The 19,099-nt window shown below is 45.9% G+C and overlaps 1 pseudogene; it reads left to right on the forward strand.

Moving 5' to 3' along the window:
- Positions 1-8,402: 8,402 nt before the first annotated feature.
- LOC128408985 (von Willebrand factor A domain-containing protein 7-like) overlaps positions 8,403-19,099 on the forward strand; it is a 45,159-nt pseudogene continuing 34,462 nt past the window's right edge.

Consider the following 19,099-nt stretch of genomic DNA (forward strand, 5'->3'; position numbering starts at 1 on the left):
AAAGCACTTGTGCCTGTGTTTACACTCGCTGTTAAGAATAATGGGCATGTCTGCAGTCTATACTAACAAAGCATCCATCAGTTTGATGAGCCAGAATTTTGGGCCCATAGCATATACAGTGGTACCTCGGGTTACAGCTCTTCAGGTTACATACGCTTCAGGTTACAGACTCCGCTAACCCAGAAATAGTACCTCAGGTTAAGAACTTTATCTCAGGATGAGAACAGAAATCATGCAGTGGCAGAGCAGTGGCAGTGGGAGGCCCCATTAGTTAAAGTGGTACCTCAGGTTAAGAACAGTTTCAGGTTAAGAACGGACCTCCAGAACGAATTAAGTACTTAAGCCGAGGTAGCACTGTATCGGTCCCACCAAACGACCTATTTATTAAGCGTTCCTCCTGATTTACTTGCACAAAGCTTACAGGGAACTTAGATTGCATCTGGCGGCCTTCATCTTGAGTTGTTTACAGAGGTTATACAACAATAAGCACCCCGGTTTTCTTGCTGGGTGTTTACACCGTTTCTCATTAATCATTCCTCCCTCCCACGCTTTTCAAGGCTCCCCCCCTTCACTTTCCAAACCACGGAAAGTCTATCTCTCTTTTAAAAGTGGGTTTGTTGTGCTGGGGCAACAGAGCACTTTAATTGCATAAACTTTAATTTTCCACTATGTGCTTGCCTCTTGGACTGAGGGCTGATATTCTTGTGTGCACATATATATATCATGCTGATGTCAGAAGCACTAGCCAATCAGCATCATCCCACATCCACCTTCTTCTGCAAAATTACAGAACCATTCTTTGAAGAGCTCGGCCTTGGAGAGCAGGTGTGTGGAACCTCAAGCTCAGAGTACGTTTCCGAGCACAATTCAAAGTGCTGGTGCTGACCTTTAAAGCCCTAAACGTCCTCAGCCCACTATACCTGAAGGAGCATCTCCACCCCCATCGTTCTGCCTGGACGCTGAGGTCCAGCCTTCTGGCGGTTCCCTCAGTGCGAGAAGCAAAGCTACAGGGAACCAGGCAGAGGGCCTTCTTGGTAGTGGCACCCACCCTGTGGAACACCCTCCCACCAGATGTCAAAGAGATAAACAACTACCTGACATTTAGAAGACATCTGAAGGCAACCCTGTTCAGGGAAGTTTTTAATGTGTGACATTTTAATGTATTCTTAATCTTTGTTGGAAGCCGCCCAGAGTGGCTGCGGAAACCCAGCCAGATGGGCAGGGTACAAATAATAATGTATTAGTATTAGTATTAGTATTAGTATTAGTATTATTGGGGCCACCCTCAAGACCTTTCCCCAAGTCACACCCTCTGCCCAGCTTTAGCCTTTTCTGGCCCTGCGAGTGCATTTGCTAGGTTAAATAGTGCTCTTGAACCCTAATAATGCCTCTGGCTTGCCTAGGAGGAGGATGGGGGGGTAAAATTACATGTAGAAACTAACTACTGTAGAAAGTAGATTTCACATTTTTGCCCACTTTTGCCACAGGCATCTGATTCCCAAAAGGAAACACAGCACTCAAGGCAAATAAGGTTCCCAAATAAGGTTGGATGAGTCACTTAAAAAACAAACCGCCAATTCTCTTGCAGGTTTGCCAAAGGCATCTGCTGGTCTTGCGAGAACAGGATGGTAGGCCAGGTGGGCCATTGGCCTGATCCGGAAGACACTTCCTATGTTCTTACATTCTCTTTAAAAGCCAGCCAAGGCAGCGTATATCACTGCCTCGTGTGGGAGCAAATTCCATAGTTTCACTTCTTCTCCTTTGGCAATCACTCGTAGCCGAGTCAGATTGTCTTCCATAAACACGGGTTTTAACAGTGAGTCCACAAGTGACTGTGGAGGCCAATTCTGGATCCACACGTCCTTCCACAGTGGGGACCTAGGCCTAGCTGTCAACTTACAGATTTGAAAATAAGGGACCAGCAGCCTCGAAAATAAGGGATCAGCAGCCAAAATAAGGGATTTTAGTCAACCAGCTCCTTTCCTTTCCTCTATAACAGTCAATCGAAAGAGCCTCCAAAACAAATCCAAAAGCACACACCCCCACAAGATCGCCGCCCACCATTGTACTCAACCAGCTCCTTTCCTTTTCCCCCCACCATGTCCCCCCTCTCCAGACAGACCTTTTCCCCGGCAAGGGTGAGTGGGCCGTCGATGACATATCCATCCGATTCCAAGCACAGGTATGTTCAACTTCTGAGCCTCTCCAAGCCAAAGGCAGAAAGCCCAGCCAGCAGCCAAACGAAGCCTCAAGCGGTGGTTCCCACAACGCAGCAACCCGGCAAAGGGAAATGCAGCAAGGAAAACCACCGTCACCTCTCCGCTAGGAAGCGCTGAGCAAAGGCGAGTCCCCAGGCAACGCGGCCAATTTGATCAGCACAAGGCATGCAAGCTCCACCCCCCAGTCGTTCTTAGACTCCTTATTGGGTGAGCAATGCAGCCAAGCAACACAGTTGGAGCCTCCCTCCTCCCTGGTTGGCAGGGAGGGAGGGAGAGGAGCTGCTTCCTTAGAAACCCGGGAAATTTAAGGGGCATCATCAATCCGGGACAGCAGCAGGAAACAGCTCTGGGATAAGGGAGTTTCCTGCCAAATAAGGGACGGTTGACAGCTATGGACCTAGGTTTCCGGGCAGGAGTTGATCACAGTGAGGGTTTGCCAAGCGTGCCTTCCTCTTAGCACGCTTCTCCCTTTCGTCCTGAGTTTGAGTCTTCAAAGCCCATGACACCTTTGGTAAAGGCTGTTCTCCAATTGCAGCGCTTGCAGGCCGGTGTTTCCTGGTTAACGATGCCCTGTGTGAAGAAGCACTTCCTTTCGCCTGGCCCGAATTTCCAAGCATTCAGCTTCTTTGAGCATTATGAGAGGGAGAAAAGCCTTTCTCTAAATTCTCCAGATTTTGCGATGTGGTTCTCCAGCCATGAAGCATCCTCCACCGGCAGACGAAAACTGACTGTTCTTTTAGGGAAAAGGTTGTCAAGCTTTTTCAGGGCAGCCCCCCTGCAGCCGAGGAGATGCAGTGCTGCACAAACCACTGTTATAAGAATTTTAAGGTCATATGTGGGGGTTTTTAAGTGTTCATAACCGTATTTATAAACCACATGTCTGAAACCCCACAGAAAAGGTCCTGAACAAATTGACCTCAAATATTTCTTTGCAGAGTCAAAGTGGGAAACCTCCCCATTGTCTCTTTCCTCACAAATCCTGTCTTAAGGGCACATTCAAGATATGAACAGGATGTGAGCCTGTGGCCTGTGGCCTAGATTCAGAAATTAAGTAGTTATAATAACAAAAGAGTGGCCAAAACCCAGATAATGCAACCAGGTAACTTGCCAGACAGGAGATAAACAACGCACTCAGATTTCTGTTGTAGACTGCCTTTTCTGTGATGTAGGTATGATGTATCTGGGGCTGTTCTTTAAATTTAATGATTCATTTAAAATGTCTATATAAGGGCTTTGCTTCTCAATATTCTCTGGTTGGTCTCTGTTATTTTCTCCTACTGATAGAGAACCTACAAAAGGACTCTATATGGGCTCTATATGGGTACCCCATAAGGGAAAAGGAGCAGTTTTTTTCTCATAACACCTCGCCGCCCTGCCCCCAGCTACCTACGCTACTGGCCATGTAATGTTTACCAAAATACATATACTAGGGCAAAGTGTGCTTAGAAATGCATAAATTTATGAAAATAACAGACAAAAATTATTTATATCAGGGAAAAGGGCTTTGCAAAAAGGTGTGTAAATTAAGCAAAAGTACATACAAAAAGGCATACATTAGGAAAAACCAAACAACAATACTGATGACTTAAAAAAAAATAATTACATGCTGATGTGGAAATGGGGAGAGTTGAACTTATGATTGGAAAAATAAGAAACTGAAACTGATAAAGTTGCCCCTTCCTGTGTGGACATGACCTTAATCTTGAACTCACTTTGCTGTAAACATCTTTTTCTGAAGAACTGACTTGGCTGAAGACCTGCATGGATTTGGCATCTGCTTTTGGCCAAAATATCTGCAGGTGAAGGGCGTTTCACACTAAGCAGGGCCAAAGCCACACATTCTGATTAAGGCACACACTGCTATGCAATCGTGTTTGTTTTCCAAAATGAAAGAACTACAGGCACAAGGGACTGGTGGTATTCAGAGCTGCAGTTCGCAGGAACTGGGATTTCCCCCCTTGCCTGCAATTTGTTAAAGGGACAGCAGCAAACGAGGCATTAAGCGTAATGTGTGGTTCGTCCCCAGGGGCAGAACCCAGAGGGTAGATTTAGAGCTTGAAATAACACCTGAAAGAATATTCTCCGCAAAGGCATAAGTGAAGCCTGGGGCTGGAGTCTCATCCCTTCAAACTTTGCACAGGCAAACATTGCCACAAACTAGTTGACATTCGTTTTCTTCGCTAGCTCAGAATTTTTAGCGCATTGTGGCAGCAACTCAGGGTTTACCTGCACTTATACCTTTTGCCCTGTTCTTTCCAGGCACAGGTTAACGCTCCATGTTTGAGCTCTCTTCTTTTCGCTCCGCAGCTTTTCCCATGAAAACCTGCTCTTTAAAGCTGAAGAGCAACTAACGGCAGTTTGGGGATTTCCACTGATTGCTGTTTGCTCTGATTCAGTAGTAAAAAGCAGGTTTTCTGAGGGAAAGTTCTGGAGCTTTCAAGGGTGGTCTTTTGCCTGTAAAGCACAGAGGAAAGGTAAATGTGGACAAGACCTCAGGCTCTCTAGTTTCAGGCAAGGATCTTCCCCAGTCCTTGCAGAAAAGGGCAAGGGAAATTATCCAGCTGCATTCTATAAAATGGAGTAGTCATAGAATCATAGAATTGTAGAGTTGGAAGGGACCCTGAGTGTTATGTACTGAAGTTCTCACCCTGGGCCAGCAGGGGGATACTGTAGATAGTTTTCACTCAGGTCCACATATGCAAATAGGGGGTTGAAAGTGACGTTCAGTGATTGGATAGTTACAGAAAGTGGTTACAGTTGCGTTGTAGTAGAGCTCTATATAAGCAGGCTGGCTGAACCCTTCGGTTCAGTTCTGTTCTGGCTTGTGAATAAACAAGAGCTGTTTGAAGAATCGCTGTGTCATTTGATATGTTTACCCACAACTTAACACTGAGGATCATCGATTCCAACCCCCTTGCATTGCAGGAAGATGCAGCTGTCCCATACAGGGATCGAACCTGCAGTCTTGGCATTATCAGCACCACGCTCTAACCAACTGCACCAGTGTAAAAAAAAAACAAAAAAAAAACCTAAATTCCTAGTAGTGGACATAGGTTTGAAGACATGGAGCCACACCTAGAGAAGACCCCAGTTGTTCTGTAAAAGGTTGCTAGAAACCAGCTACTGGCTGAGTGGATATAACCAATATGTGAGATACAACACAAGCAAACACAGACTCCTTGCTTTTTCGTCTTCCTTGTCTGTTAGAACTAACTGTACATAACTGTACATAAAACAGCCTCGGTCCTGTATACCTGAAGGAGCGTCTCCACCCCCCATCATTCTGCCTGGACACTGAGGTCCAGCGCCGAGGGCCTTCTGGTGGTTCCCTCACTGTGAGAAGTAAAGCTACAGGGAACCAGGCAGAGGGCCTTCTCAGTAGTGGCACCTGCCCTGTGGAACGCCCTCCCATCAGATGTCAAAGAGATAAACAACTACCTGACATTTAGAAGACATCTGAAGGCAGCCCTGTTTAGGGAAGTTTTTAATGGGTGACATTTTAATGTATTTTTCATCTTTGTTGGAAGCAGCCCAGAGTGGCTGGGGAAACCCAGCCAGATGGGCGGGGTACAAATAATAAATTGTTATTATTATGTTGTCATAATAGCAGGAGCCACAACTGGAAGCATTCCCTTGTTGCAGTGTTGATGCTCCTCATCTTCAAAGGGAGGAGGAAGATCCAGGTAACTACCAACCGGTGAGCTTGACATCGATACCAGGGAAGGTCCTAGAACAGATAATTCAACAGTCGGTCTGTGAGCTCTTAAAAAAGGATGCTGTGATTACCAAGACCCAACATGGGTTTCTCAAAAATAATTCATGACAGGCGAATCTCATTACTTTGTTTGAGGGAGTTACAAGCTTGGTGGATCAGGGGAATGCTGTGGACATAGTGTATCTTGATTTCAGTAAGGATTTTGACAAAGTTCCCCAGGATATTCTTGTGAGGAAGCTGGTAAAATGTGGGTTGAACGAGGTAACTGTAAGGTGGATTTGTAGCTGGTTGACTGAATGAACCCAAAGAGTACTAAAATGGTTCCTCATCAACCTGGGGGGAAGTGACAAGTGGGGTGCTGTGGGGTTCTGTCCTGGGCCCATTGTTGTTCAACATCTTTATAAATGACGTGAATGAAGGAATTGAGGGGATGCTCATCAAATCTGCAGATGACACCAAACTGGGAGAGTTAGCTAATGCCACAGAAGACAGAATCAGAATTCAAAATGACCTTAATAGATTGGAGAACTGGGCCCAAGCTAACAAAATGAAGTTCAATAGGGATAAATGTAAGGCTCTCCACTTAGGCAGGAAGAACTAGATGTACAAATATAAGATGTGATGTACAAATATAAGATGTGGGACACCTGGCTTACTAGCAGTACATTTGAAAAGATCTAGAGGTCTTGGTGGACCACAAGCTTAACATGAGTCAACAGTGTGATGCAGCAGCAAACAAAAGCTAATGCTCTTCTAGGCCCAGTATAGTGCCCAGATCAAGGGAAGTAATAGTGCCGCTCTATTCTGCCTTGGTCAGACAACACCTGGAATATTGTGTCCAATTCCAAGCACCACAATTTAAGAAGGATGTTGACAAGCTGGAACGTGTGCAGAAGAGGGCAACCAAGAGGATCAAGGGTCTGGAAACCAAGCCTTATGAGAAATGGTTGATTGAGGGAACTGGGTATGTTTAGCCTGGAAAAGAGGAGACTGGGAGGAGATAGGATTGTTACGAAAAAGGAGCAATGCTGCAGCGAGCTCCAGGTGGCTGGAAAGCCAAACAGGATGTTGATAAATGGGACTGTACCGTGGGAACAAAGGGACAGCCTATTCAGTGTACTGAGCACCGGATGTTAGCTCAGAGTGTCACATGACCCTGTACTGGAAGTACATGGGAGGAGTTTTCTCTCTCTGCTGTTGGTGATGAGAGAGTGCAGTCACGTTTTCTCTGTACTGCTGGAAGGACAGAAATAAAGGCATGTAAATACATTTCTGTCTGTCTCTTTCCCCTCCCTGGGGATGAGAGGGGAGGAGTGGTGTGTTCTTCTCACGTTGAGAAGGATCGCCGATTGAGATCTCGCCTGATCTTGCCGGGAGTCGCAGACAGGGAGGTCAACAAGGATTCAAGCCGGGCACCTGGAGGGTGGCCAATTCCTCTGACTTTTGGCTTGAAATCGACAAGGATATCCCTCTTCAAATATCTCAAGGGCTGTCCCATGGAGGAGGGAACAAGCTTGTTTTCTCCTGCTCTGGAGGGTAGGACTTGAACCCATGGCTTCTAGTTAAAAGAAAGCAGATTCTGACTCAACACCAGGAAGCGCTGTTCAACAGTGGAACAGTCTGGTGGTGGATTCTCTTTCCTTGGAGGTTTTTAAGCAGAGGTTGGATGGTCATCTGTCCTGGTCGCTTTGGCTGAGATTTCTACATTGTAGGGGGTTGGACTAGATGACCCATGGAATCCCTTCCAGTTCTGCAATTCTATGATCCCTCCTGGTGGTGCCACCAGAGTAAAACGTTAGGCTAGACATCCAGGGCACCACTTAGCAGAGGGGCTGGCTTATCACATTTCAAAGTCCATTGATACACTAATGCATTTGTATGCCGTTTGTATGCAGATCTGCATATTCCTTAGCCTCTCTGCCCCTCCTCACCCATGATGTATGAGCAGCATTGCACCCAGAATTCCTTGCCATTGTTTAACCTGTAAGAAGAAAAGCAATGCAAATAAAATCATAAAAATAAATTTTAAAACAATGCACATTTTACAGGACATTTGATAGTCCTGTTATATTTATTCATAGGGAAGAAAGAAAGAAAGAGAGAGAGAGAGAGAGAGAAGGAGAAGAGGAGTTTGGATTTGATATCCCGCTTTATCACTACCCGAAGGAGTCTCAAAGCGGCTAACATTCTCCTTTCCCTTCCTCCCCCACAACAAACACTCTGTGAGGTAAGTGGGGCTGAGAGACTTCAGAGAAGTGTGACTGGCCCAAGGTCACCCAGCAGCTGCATGTGGAGGAGCGGAGACGCGAACCCAGTTCACCAGATTACGAGACTACCGCTCTTAACCACTACACCACACTGGCTCTCATTGTGGATCATTGTGGCACCTCTCCCTTTTCTACCTGGGAGATTGTGGTGAACGGTGAACACAGGAAGCTGCCTTATTGACTCATCTAGCTCAGAAGAGACTGGCAAGGGTTTTCCAGGGCATCAGCTGGAGTTGTTTTCCAGCCTTATCTAGACATGCTGGGGATGGAACCTAAGATATGTTGCATAAGAAGTTTGACCCAGAGGTCCAGACCCATTGAGCTAGAGCCCTTCCCCAGATGGGAGTTGGGAATCAGGTTTTCCCCAGAAATCCTATCTGTCTGCCAATAAGTAGGAGGGAGTGGGCTGAATAGATAAGAGGTTTCTGTGCAGGCTCAGCTATTTAACAAGCTGGGTGAGGAGCACACTGCAGAACATCTGCAGAAGATGCGTTCCCTTCTCTCCCCCTCCACCCAGCTTCAAAGCATGTTGCTGCTCTCCCTGCTCTTCTGCCTGGACAACGTGAGCGGATTCCTCCCCAACCACGAATCGGGAGGTATAGATCCGGCAGTCTTCACAGATGCTGACATCACGACAGCAGGGGTGCTGCGGGCTGTCGCCCGTTACATGGAGAGGAACCTGTTGCCTGGGAAAACACCTGTGGCCCCAGGAGAGCTGGAAAATATGAAGCCTTTGGATGCTACTCGACTCTTCAAGGCCTTCTACAAAGGTAAGCTCAGAAGGCATCGGCGTGAAGACTTCTCCTTGCCCGATGCAACTGGACCTTGTGGCTTTTGCAGAGGATCGACCCTGCGCAGCCTTGCTAGGAATCTGACCTCATTTGCTTCCCAGCAGGACCAGGAGACTTGGATCCACAAATGCTTGGTCTCATTGCTCCCACCTATGCCAGCTGACAGAGTCCAGGAGTCCTTGCGAACTGCTTTAACGCAGTAGACCTCCCGGCCCCTGGTAACAGACCTGAGAGTCACAACTGCCAGTCTGAGCCTTTCCTCTTAAAAACCTAAAGGTCCACCCACCCTCCAGGTAAAGGGAACCCTGACCATTAGGTCCAGTCATGACTGACTCTGGGGTTGCAGGGCTCATCTCGCTTTATTGGCCGAGGGAGCCGGTGTATAACTTCCGGGTCATGTGGCCAGCACGACTAAGCCGCTTCTGGCGAACCAGAGCAGCGCACGGAAACACCGTTTACCTTCCCGCCAGAGCGGTACCTATTTATCTATTTGCACTTTGACGTGCTTTCAAACTGCTAGGTTGGCAGGAGTAGGGACCAAGCACCGGGAGCTCACCCTGTCGCGAGGATTCGAACCACCAATCTTCTGATCGGCAAGTCCTAGGCTCTGTGGTTTAACCCACAGTGCCACCCGCGTCCCTCCACCCACCCTAGAGATCTAAAGAAATCCTGGTTGTCAGCTTCCCACCCCTAAGTAGTCACTAAACCCCATTTATCTTAGGGGAGATTTGGGCATGTGGATCTATCCTACTATCCCATCAGATTGAACAATTATACAACTTTATATTTAAAGTTTATATAGTTGATAAACTTTATATTTAAAGTTTATATAGTTTATAAAGTTTATATAGATGAACAATTATACAACTTTCTGAAGACACCTGAAGGCAGCCCTGTATCATAAAGATTTTAATACAGTGGTACCTCGGGTTAAGTACTTAATTCGTTCCGGAGGTCCGTTCTTTACCTGAAACTGTTCTTAACCTGAAGCACCACTTTAGCTAATGGGGCCTCCTGCTGCTGCCATGCCGCCCGAGCACAATTTCTGTTCTCATCCTGAAGCAAAGTTCTTAACCCGAGGTACTATTTCTGGGTTAGCGGAGTCTGTAACCTGAAGTGTCTGTAAGCTGAAGCGTCTGTAACCCAAGGTACCACTGTATCTAACGTTTCACTGTGTTTTTTTGCATTCTGTTGAAAGCCTCCCAGAGTGACTGGGGAAGCCCTGTCAGATGGGCAAGGTATATGTTAAGAAACTATTTCTATTACTATTACTAGAAGGCTGTGTGAGTGCCTATAATGTCCCCATCCTTCTCATCCTATCCTTTTTCCCACTGTCAAACCTTAAAGCAGGGGTCACTTTATTATCTTATCTGTCTGGTCTGCATGCTGCCAAGCTCATCTTTTCCCTCTCCCAGTTTCCTCTGTTCCTCCCCTTCTTGTTCTCTCTGTGTCGCCCCTTTCGCCCTTCTGTTTTTCTTTCTCCATGCCACCCCCTTTTCTTTACCTCTGCCACCTCCTTTCCCTTGTCCCGTCCCCCTGTTCCTTGGTATTCCCATCAAATTAGGCTGAGGTCCAGATGCAGTTCAGGGAGCAGAGCATATCCACCTCTGCTTGCGCATATAAGTGCCTCGGGGATCAGGACCACTTCAAAAAGCAGCTGCATTTTCATGTGCACATTTGTGTGGTTCCAAACTAATGGGACCCTTCCCTTTTTTCTTGCACAGCTGACGTCTCTCCCAGTCGGTTACTCAAAGCCATGCAGGAACTTGTCGACGCAAACAATCAAGTGGAAACCGACCACAAGAAGGACAACAGCTACTTCTTCTACTGCGAAAAGATTGTCCAAAGTAAGAGGCGGTGTGGCTTTTGTGGGAAGAAGGTGCACGGAGCGATGTTTGGGGTGATGTGTTGGGGGCTCAGATCCCCACAGAGAGCAGGACTGAACCCTTTGCCAACGAGCAGGACGTGCTAGCCTTCTGGGTCTTGCTTCAACCATGTGTTCCCTGTAGGGAACACACTGGCAAAGCAGACCCCTCTCCCCATCTCCAGACGTTGGAGGGTGATTGACAGGTGCATGGCCCTGCCCACCTACCCAAGCTGGCCCACTGCCTCCCGAAGGAGACTGTTCCACTGCTGAACAGCAGTTACCCTCCAGAGCAGGAGAAAATAAGCGTTGTCCCTCTTGCATGGGACAGCCCTCGAGTTGAGTCTCCTCTTTTCCAGGCTAAACATTCCCAGCTCCTTCAACCGCTCCTCATAAGGCTTGGTTTCCAGACCCTTGACCATCTTAGTTGCCCTCCTCTGCACACGTTACAATTTAACATCCTTCTTAAATTGTGGTGCCCAGAATTGGACACAGTATTCCAGGTGTGGTCTGACCAAGGCAGAATAGAGTGGGACTATTACTTCCCTTAGGGACACGGGTGGCGCTGTGGGTTAAACCACAGAGCCTAGGACTTGCCGATCAGAAGGTCGGCGGTTCGAATCCCCGCGACAGGGTGAGCTCCCGTTGCTCGGTTCCTGCTCCTGCCAACCTAGCAGTTTGAAAGCACGTCAAAGTGCAAGTAGATAAATAGGTACCACTCTGGCGGGAAGGTAAATGGCATTTCCATGCGCTGCTCTGGTTCACCAGAAGCGGCTTAGTCATGCTGGCCACATGACCCAGAAGCTGTACGCCGGCTCCCTCGGCCAATAAAGCGAGATGAGCGCCGCAACCCCAGAGTCGGCCACGACTGGACCTAATGGCCAGGGGTCCCTTTACCTTTATTACTTCCCTTGATCTGGACACTATACTTCTCTTGATGCAGCCTAGAAGAGCGTTAGCTTTTGTTTGCTGCTGAACCGCACTGTTGACTCATATTAAGCTTGTTGTCCACCAAGACCCCAGATCTTTTCAAATGTACTGCTAGTAAGCCAGGTGTCCCACATCTTATATTTGTGCATCTGGTTCTTCCTGCCTAAGCACAGAACCTTACATTTGTCCCTGTTGGACTTCATTTTGTTAGCTTGGGCCCGGTTCTCCAATCTATTAAGGTCATTTTGCACCAAAGACCTGACTGCAGATGAGCTCTGTCCATTTATATAATAATAATAATAATTTATTATTTATACCCCGCCCATCTGGCTGAGTGTCCCCAGCCACTCTGGGCGGCTCCCATTCAAATGTTAAAAACAATACAATTTAATAATTAAATATTAAAAACTTCCCTAAACAGGGCTGCCTTCAGAGACTAATCATCACTGAAAATTTCCTGCATTTAGAAAACATGATAAATATCAGAAGGGCAAGCAGAACATTCTTTTTTTAGAAGCAAGACCTTGATCACTTTATTCCAAGACTTATAGGCAGCTTCCACTGACGCATTCTGCATTTGTTTTCACACATGCCCCAATTCCTCTCTCCTGGCCAGTCTCTATATGGCACAGGTACAAAGAGTATGTTCCAATATGAATAGTTTAAAAAACAGTACAAGAAGAGATGGTAAAAAGGAAAAAAAAACAGAGTCAACTTTTTAAAAAGTCCGTATCAAGCAAAATTATAAATATGCTAGACAAATCAACTCCAAAACAGGATTTATTGCGTTTTGTTTGTTATCAAAACTATAAAAAGCAAATAAATCAATATTTATAAAATAGGCAAATACCACTATTTAGTTACACAGCTATGATAACTTTTGGGGGGGGGGGTTGCAAAGGAAAAACAAATTGGAATTTCTTCCCCGTATGGAGAATTGGTTGGTGTCTTCATCCCGAAACCCTTCAGAGCTTTTGGCTTTGTTACGTTTGCTGACGATCAGGTTGCCCCTTCCCTTTGTGGCAAGGACTTGATCATAAAAGGAATTGCCATATCCAAAGCTGAATCTAAGCATAATAGCAGTAGACAACAAAGAGGAGGTGATTGTAAATCTAGAAACCACCAATCAGAATAAGCAGTTCTTTCATCCTTTTGCATACTGAGAGTACTATCTCTAGGCCCTCGTTGTCTGTCAGTTGATCCCCCCAGTGACAGTTAAACTGACTTCAGCGGACCAGAATGAAGATGGTCCCCCGTCAAATGCATTGCAATGCACCTTACGGTAGCATACAAATAATACATACAGTGGTACCTCAGGTTAAGAACTTAATTCATTCCGGAGGTCCGTTCTTAACCTGAAACTGTTCTTAACCTGAAGCACCACTTTAGCTAATGGGGCCTCCCGCTGCCACCGCGCCACAGCTGCGCGATTTCTGTTCTCATCCTGAAGCAAAGTTCTTAACCCGAGGTACTATTTCTGGGTTAGCAGAGTCTGTAACCTGAAGCGTCTGTAAGCTGAAGCGTCTGTAACCCAAGGTACCACTGTAATGCACCACACCCATTAAAACACTGCTTAAACTAACAGAGTTTATTTGCAGAGGCTAGGGGAGAAGACGGGAGAAGAGGCAGAGAGAAAAGAGGGAAGGTGTATGAACGACGACAGGAAGTGGGCCAAAACAAACAAGATGAATTTTAACAGGGAGAAATGTAAAGTATTGCACTTGGGCAAAAAAAATGAGAGGCACAAATACAAGATGGGTGACACCTGGCTTGAGAGCACTACATGTGAAAAGGATCTAGGAGTCTTGGTTGACCACAAACTTGACATGAGCCAACAGTGTGACGCGGCAGCTAAAAAAGCCAATGCAATTCTGGGCTGCATCAATAGGAGTATAGCATCTAGATCAAGGGAAGTAATAGTGCCACTGTATTCTGCTCTGGTCAGACCTCACCTGGAGTACTGTGTCCAGTTCTGGGCACCACAGTTCAAGAAGGACACTGACAAACTGGAACGTGTCCAGAGGAGGGCAACCAAAATGGTCAAAGGCCTGGAAACGATGCCTTATGAGGAACGGCTAAGGGAGCTGGGCATGTTTAGCCTGGAGAAGAGGAGGTTAAGGGGTGATATGATAGCCATGTTCAAATGTATAAAAGGATGTCACATAGAGGAGGGAGAAAGGTTGTTTTCTGCTGCTCCAGAGAAGCGGACACGGAGCAATGGATCCAAACTACAAGAAAGAAGATTCCACCTAAACATTAGGAAGAACTTCCTGACAGTAAGAGCTGTTTGACAGTGGAATTTGCTGCCAAGGAGTGTGGTGGAGTCTCCTTCTTTGGAGGTCTTTAAGCAGAGGCTTGACAACCATATGTCAGGAGTGCTCTGATGGTGTTTCCTGCTTGGCAGGGGGTTGGACTCGATGGCCCTTGTGGTCTCTTCCAACTCTATGATTCTATGATTCTAAGTGTTTGGGGCTGTCAAACACAGCGGCAGGTCAGAAGGAGGGAATGGAGTGAAAAGGCAAGTGGGAAAGAGAGAGAAAGTGTGCAGTGAATGTTAGGCAAGCCAAACGGGGTGATGTCCAATGGCGATGAAAGCGGGCAACTGAACCCTTTGAGTTAGGTCCCATCAACAGGGAGAATAGTTCTGCCTGGCATTGGTTCTGATTCCACCGACTGTTGGGCCTTATCCACAACGAACAGCTAAAGCACTATTATGCCATCTTAGCAGTAATGGCTTGCCCCCCTCCCAGAAAGAATTCTGGGAACTGTAGTTTGCTACAGCTGCTGAGAGTTGTTAAGAGATCCATATTCCCCTCGTGGTGCTACAGTTCCCACAGGGAGGCGGCCACTTTGGGCAGCAGCTACTGAGGGCTGGGGTGCAAGGCGTGTGCCACAAGGCCTGCCATGGAAGCCCGTGAGGTGCAGAGGAGGTTTCTTCACCAGATTAGAAGTACAGTGGTACCTCGGGTTAAGAAGTTAATTTGTTCTGGATCTCCGTTCCTAACCTGAAACCGTTCTTAACCTGAGGTACCACTTTAGCTAACGGGGCCTCCCGCTGCTGCCGCGCGATTTCTGTTCTCATCCTGAGGTAAAGTTCTTAACCCGAGGTACTATTTCTGGGTTAGGACTTCCGGAGGCGGCACCATCGGCAATGGCGGATTCCCTCTAGTTCTGAGGGAGTAGCTCCGCGGAAATCGGGTCTTGCCGCTACGGCGAAGCAGGGACCCCTTCGAAAATCACAGGCGGGTGAAGCCTGTGACCGTGGGACTCGGCGGGCACCCTTAGCGCCCCCCCAATCAGCGAGGGAACCCTGTAAAGGGCTCCGGAGCAAAACGGGGAGTCTGGCGCGGTGCTGAGAGTCAATTGCTTCTTCCGCGGAGTGAAGCTGCACAGCTGTTGCCGGAGAGCGCTGACCTTTTTCCTGTGACAATTCGGCTACTAAACAACTACCCGTGAGTAGGTCAAGTTTGAAGATTGGGGAATTTAAGGGGGAAAAGGATTAATTTGGCACTGAAGCGGGAAGGCGTAAACAGGAAGTCCGCCTTCCGTTTTCTGTAAACAGATCAAAGCAAAGACTGTCTAAGCTAAGACCCTGAAAATCGCGTTGAAAAAGACTCAAATCCTAACATCAATAAAAGAGAACTCCCTCCCTGAGGTGCAGGAGAGGGGAGGGAGAAGGGGAAGTACTTTTTGCCTGCAAAAAAAGAGAGAAAGGGAACAAAGACCACCACTTAATGCCTGGGAACGGACTGCCAAGAGACAATAGAACTGCCGTATTGTGAATCGCGCTGTTTAAGGATAATGCAACTTTTTGACAGCTAACTCTGTAAGAGAGATACTTTGACTCTGAAGGGTTTCTCCGGACCCGAAACTGTTGCTTTTTTCGTTAAAGGGGGGATTTCTGAAAGTTGGAAAAGTTACTTTAATGTTACAAGTTTGGACTGTTACTGTGTCCCCCTAGAGGAACTTTGAAATTGTTACAATTGGCCAGGGAATTTTCCACTCTAAACTGGCCAGGGGAATTTTCCACTACAAAACGAGTAACCGTGAGACTGACCTTGATCCTTAGATAAAGTGTTATGGCAGATTTGACTCAGGAAAAAACAACAAGATCGGGTAAAATTAGACTGCAGCAGCATAGAGCATCAGCATCTGGCCCTCCTGCCCCACCAGGGGAAGATCCTGCTCGAGTTGGGCTTAAAGGAACAGCATCTGAAGAGGGATTAGCTTCAGCATTAGGAAAAATGTTTGAATCTTTGGAAAAACTAAGTAAACAAGTTGCTGAAGCAACAACTAAAATTGATCAAAACACTTTAAGCATCAATAACTTGGGGCAGAAGGTGAACTCAAATACAGAATCTATTGAGAAACTGCTGCAGGAATCTACTTCGAACCGAAAGACAGCTGAAGAAGCCAAGGAAAAAGTATTGGCTGTAGAGGAAAAGATACCACCGATATGTAGGCAGCCTGAGGACCACAAGTCATTGCTGTCTATGATTGAATTAAAAGAAAAACAGACAAATCTAAGGATCAGGGCTGTACCTGAACTTGAGAAAGATAATTTGAGTGACTTTCTTACGCAGGAATTTGCAGGCTTTTGGAACTTAGACTCAGACAAGTTAGACTTCAAGATAGTAAGCGCTTTTAGACTTGGAAAAGGGGGGAGAAAGAACAGGGTGAGAGACTGTTTGATTACCCTCCGATCAAAAGAGGAGAGAGACAGAATATTGAGTCTGCACTTCCAGAAGACCTTGGAAATAAACGAATCAAGAATGGAGATATTTAAGGACATCCCGAAACACCTTTTGGACCTCAGGTCCAACTACGGAGATCTGGTGGCCCTGTTGAGAGGAAACAGAACCATTTTTAGGTGGGAATTCCCCCAAGGCCTATCTTTTACCTTTAAAGGGAATAAGATCAGTGGAAAATAAAGAAAAATTTCTGAGAGAGCACAGAGAAGACCTGCAAAAAGAAGCTGAAGAAGAGCCAAGAGCTTTAAAACCAGGAACACAAGACATAGTACCACTACCTTTGGGATTGGACAAGCTAGAGAAAGTGATACCACCGTCAGAACAAGAACAATTATTGGGAGCAGTTGGAGGAAAAGCAAAATAAACACACCATGTCTCTGCAACTATTAAGTTGGAATATTCATGGATTTAACTCCCTGGAGAAAAGGAAAAAAGTCTTTCATTTACTGAAAAAGGAACAATTGGACTTGATTTGTTTACAGGAAACACATGTGATAAGGCTATATAGGAAAGTATTGATTAATAAAAGATTGGGCCAAGAGTTTATTTCATCGGACAAGGTTAAAAAGAGAGGAGTAGTAATTTATGCAAAAGAGAGCCTATCACCGAAATTTGTTTTTAAAGATGACCAAGGAAGATTTGTGGCAATTGAAATTCAAACACAAGGGTTTGCGTCTGTAACCTGAAGCGTCTGTAACCCGAGGTACCACTGTAATTCAACTGCCAGCCTGGTGGGTTTTGAAACCATCTTGCCTACTAACTCGGTAGCAAAATGTCACACGGCAGCCTTGGGACTGCTCTAGCATCTTAGTCCAGCCCTGGGACTCGAGCTTTTGTGATTAATTCTGCTCCCACTGACCAACGGAGACCCTGCCCCCAAACTACAGCCTCTTGACCCACCTGGATGCCAGAACCATTGAAATTACAAATCAACAAGCCTACAGCGAAGCATACCTTCAATCTTGGATCAAAACAGGGAGGGGTATCCTGTGGCCCGTCAAAGATTGTTGGCCTCTACCACCCATCAGTCCCTGCAAGCACAGACAGCGCTCAGAGATGAGGGAAATTTGAGCCTCAGCAGCATTTGAAGGCCACAACGTCACCATCTCTGGAGTAAGAGGTTCCAGGGAAGAGGGAACAGCATCCCATTGGGAATCTGGTGTTTCTCGGGTTTAATAATAATAATAATAATAATAATAATAATAATAATAATTTTTATTTATACCCTGCCCTCCCCAGCCAAGGCCGGGCTCAGGGCGGCTAACAAGCAATAATAAAAACAAGTTGAATGAATACAACTTCAGGGGACACAGGAGAAATTGGGGCTTTAAAATTCTTCTATTTTATTTCTTTTTATTTAATGTTGATTTAAAGCATTTTTCTTCTTTTTTTCAAAGAAATTTTTATTCCATATAATCCTTTTTCCAACAATCCTTATTATCACAGTATAATCCCTTTGACTCTGCCGAGTCTTCCCTCCCTCTCAGCAGCTGGTATATACGTCACATACTTATTGCGTATATTATTGTCATAACTCTACTATTTTACATTGAAGGTATTATTCCAGTCCTGCTAGTGTCTTTAAGCTTTTGCTGTTCTCCTTTAAATATTCAATAAATTTACTCCAATTGTTATTGTATCTCTGGTCCTCTTGGTCCCGGATCCTCCCTGTCAATTTGGCAAATTCTGCAAAAACTGTCATCTTCAACTGCCAATCCTGGATGGTTGGTAAATCTTGTATTTTCCATTTTGGGGCCAGTAGGATTCTCGCGGCGGCTGTGGCATACATAAACAAATTCTGATCTTTTATTTTAATCTCTCTTAAAATTCTTCTCATTGTCAGGTATAAGCCAACTTCGAAACCTGCAGAACTCTATGCTGGCCAGCCTGAAAGTCCCCGTGAGTTCGTCGGCTTTGGAATCAGCTCGCTGAAGCGCTGGAAAAGCTCTTCACATCCTCCAGAAATTCTACAGTAACACCAACTGGGTTGAGCTGAGGAAAGACAAACCTTACGAACACCTATGTAAGTCCCAATGGCAATGCAAAGATATCAGCTGGTGGGTGTCACCTCCCTCCTTGGGCTGGATGTTGATTTCAGATGGGAATCGTCATAAAATCTGTTGATTAAAATTTAAGGTTACCAGATGTCCCCGTTTCCCGGGGACAGTCCCCAGATTTACAAATCAGTCCCCATACAAAATCCATTGAAGTTGAAAAGTGTCCCCGGATTCATTGGAAAAAAATCTGGTAACCTTCGATTAAATCTAAGACAACTTAGAAGGCTCAAAAGAAGCTGATGATACTGAACCTTCCAAAAATTAAATTATTCCAATCATGGTAAAATTACTCTCTCTCTTTTTTCCCCCCTTCTTCTCTTTTTTTGCAATCATTAATGCTGTTGTTTGACCCTGCCCAGTTTGACCATCATACAGAGTTAGACAAATTCATTCCAACTAGTCAGTGGGAATCGGCCAAGGGACCCAAAGAACCTTTTGCATTTTTTACTGAGCCAATTTTTAAAACATATAGCCTGCTTTTTCCAGTTGTGGTCTCAAATCAGTT

Source organism: Podarcis raffonei, chromosome 2 (genome assembly GCF_027172205.1).
Source record: "Podarcis raffonei isolate rPodRaf1 chromosome 2, rPodRaf1.pri, whole genome shotgun sequence".
Lineage (NCBI taxonomy): Eukaryota > Metazoa > Chordata > Lepidosauria > Squamata > Lacertidae > Podarcis > Podarcis raffonei.